Consider the following 3,376-nt stretch of genomic DNA (forward strand, 5'->3'; position numbering starts at 1 on the left):
TTTCGGTTCACAGTTTGTTTATTGAGTGACCTGTGACTATCTCACATTTACTTTGGTATTTTAATTCAGTCTAGGCCATTCTTTATCTATTCTTGAGAAACAAACTTTATTTTATATAGAAATGGGTAACAAAAAAAGGTTACATCATAAAAAATGGAACAAGGTGTTTTAATTAATAATGCAGATGTAAAATGAGTACTTTTTTAAAAAATTAATTAAAAAAATGTTTAAATGTTTTATTTATTTTTGAGACAGAGAGAGAGACAGAGAATGAGCAGGGGAGGGGCAGAAAGAGAGGGAGGCACAGATTGCGAAGCAGGGTCCAGGCTCTGAGCTGTCAGCCCAGAGCCCGACGTGGGGCTCGAACTCACAAACCACGAGATCATGACCTGAGCCAAAGTCAGTGGCTCAACCGACCAAGCCACCCAGGTGCCCCCCCAAAAATATTAATTTAGACTCTTACTTCACTAAACAAATAATTCCAGAATTACTTAATTAAAATTGTAGAGAATAAGTTTTTTTTTTTCTGAGATATAGTTGATATGTAACATTATATTTATTTCGGTGTAAAACATAATGATTCAATATAAGTATATATTGCAAAATGATCACCACAAGTGCCGTGAGGATCCATTACCACATATAATTACAAATTCTTTTTTCTTATGATGAAAGCTTTCAACATCTACTCTCCTGTAATTTTTAAATATACAATTCATTATTATTAACTACAGTCACCATGCTGCACATTACATCCCTGGAAATTATGTATTTTGTGACTGGAAGTTTGTATCTTTTTTACAATTTTTTTTTTTTTTTTTTTTGGGACAGAGAGAGACAGAGCATGAACGGGGGAGGGGCAGAGAGAGAGGGAGACACAGAATCGGAAACAGGCTCCAGGCTCTGAGCCATCAGCCCAGAGCCTGATGCGGGGCTCGAACTCACAGACCGCGAGATGGTGACCTGGTTGAAGTCGGACGCCGACTGCGCCACCCAGGCGCCCCGGAAGTTTGTATCTTTTGACCACCACCCATTTCACCACCCCCACTTCTGGCAACCACCAAAGTATTCTCTGTATGCCTGAGTTTAAACAAACATTTTAAATAAAATCAATATTAAAATGAGAGGAACTTAAAATGTTTAGCAAATCCATGCACAGAAAAGGAACACTTTTTAAGAGCCGAAGGGGTGGAATAAATTACAAAGGAAAATATTAATAGGTTTGATTTTTGAAAAATTCTGAAATTATGTTCATCAAAAGATAAACTTAGCCAAAATTTAAAAGCAAGGAGGAGGAGTAGAGACTCACCATAAACATAGCAAACAGATGGCCAGTATCTCTAGGTTATGGTTTGTTCATACAAATAGACATGGAAAACATTCCATTCTAAGTTGATAAAGGAGTAAAGGACCAAAAGCGATTATTTATCAAAGAGAAAATTTAGTTAATTAACAAGTATATGGTGAAATAGCCAATTTTAGACCTAAGAAATTGCATTTGTTTTTGTTTTTGCTTTGTTTTTGTTTTTTTTTTCTGTATCCACTCAGAGGTACAGATTTTATTTTATTTTATTTTATTTTATTTTATTTTATTTTTTTAAATATGAAATTTATTGTCAAATTGGTTTCCATACAACACCCAGTGCTCATCCCAACAGGTGCCCTCCTCAATGCCCATCACCCATCCACCCCTCCCTCCCACCCCCCATCAACCCTCAGTTTGTTCTCAGTTTTTAAGAGTCTCTAATGCTTTGGCTCTCTCCCCATCTAACTTCTTTTTTTTTTCTTCCCCTCCCTCATGGACTTCTGTTATATGTTAACAATATTCTAGCATTTTTGTCTACCACCTTAGATGATCATTTATAAAAGAATGAAATCCCCTCACTGTTGACAAATGTGCTGAGAGAGTAATGCTCTCACACATTTCTGGTGGCAAGGTAAATTGGGACTACAGTCTGGTAAAATGTATCAAGAGTCTTGCACTGGACAGATCATGAAGTCTCATAGTGTCTGCTAGGTACACAATTTCCTTTGAGAAAGATGGCAGGGGGCATTTAGGGAGACCAGTCTTGTTATATTGACCATGCACGACTGAACCAGAGTATCTCAGAGCAGATGGTGAGTAACTGACCAAATTAGATCTTTCCTGCTTTGGGCTGACAAGACTGAGATGAAGGGAGAGCACCACCTCTAAAGGGAAGGAGCTACATGAATAGCAAAGGCCTGGGGCAAAAACACAGCAGCAGCCTTTTAATAAACCCCCATTACTTAAGGTTACATATTTATATTTATGATTCCAATACTTGAAAGAAAGTAACCCCCAAACCAGTTCAAGGAGTCGGTGATGAGAAATAGACTCTTAGCCTGTCTTTACTGGGATAATTCTGCCCTGGCCCAGGCAGGTGGATCACTGCTCTGGGGGCTGTATGTCTCACAAGACTCCACACTTTGGATACTTTCTTGAAATTTTCCAAGTCACAAGTCAGTGTGTGGTACGGGCCATTACTGGCAATGCTATTTGGATAAGGTGTCTTAAGCCTGGATCAGAACCCAGGTGGGTCTTGTCCCCTGTTTCTTCTTTCTGGGGTGCTCTTTGATCCTTTATATACTATGTGTGGGATTGACCAGATGTCCCGGGAGTTTTACAGCTTTTATCTTTGGGTTTTTCTGCCTTCTTATGGCTGGGTCCCAGTTCAAGGAGGCAGTCTAGGCAACCACACCACTTTTGCTGAATGGGGCCTGTTTCTGTTGTAGAATCAAAATTCGATAGATAACCAGAATGGGACCAACATGCTAATTTGGGGTAACTAACTCAGAATGAAGAATTTTTATGTGCTTTGAATTTTTACACATTATTTGATTTTATAACACTATTAAAGTGTTATTTCTGAACACATTAAATATTTATGGAAAGATCTCTATGCTTCACATGTGCCCATGAATTTTGTAAAACACTTTATTTGTCATATTTTTCTAATTGGCTTTATTAAGTGATTCATGAATGGGGCAAGCAGAGGGGGAAAAGTAGAGGGGGGTTCCTGTAAAACATTTTAAGTCAATTTTTTTTAATAGAATAGGGCCCTACAAAAAAATATTAACCAGAGTCTCATATACCCTAGGTGTGCTGAGATAATGTAGACAGACATAAGACATTTGCCTCACCTGATTTGGAAAGTAAATAGTTCAAGTTTTGAGGTGATAAATGGTTACCATTTCTGACTCTGGCGGTTCAGACATTATAGTTACCGAAGAGCTTTGAGTCTTATAGCTTTAGAGTGAATCCAAGGGGTGCAGGAAGAACAGGTGTCTGATCTCTCTTAGAAAGCAGCCATTTAAGTACACTGTCGTACATGGTGGCTCTTGCAAGGTATGTTGT

The sequence above is a fragment of the Prionailurus viverrinus genome, chromosome B2, assembly GCF_022837055.1.
Source record: "Prionailurus viverrinus isolate Anna chromosome B2, UM_Priviv_1.0, whole genome shotgun sequence".
NCBI lineage: Eukaryota > Metazoa > Chordata > Mammalia > Carnivora > Felidae > Prionailurus > Prionailurus viverrinus.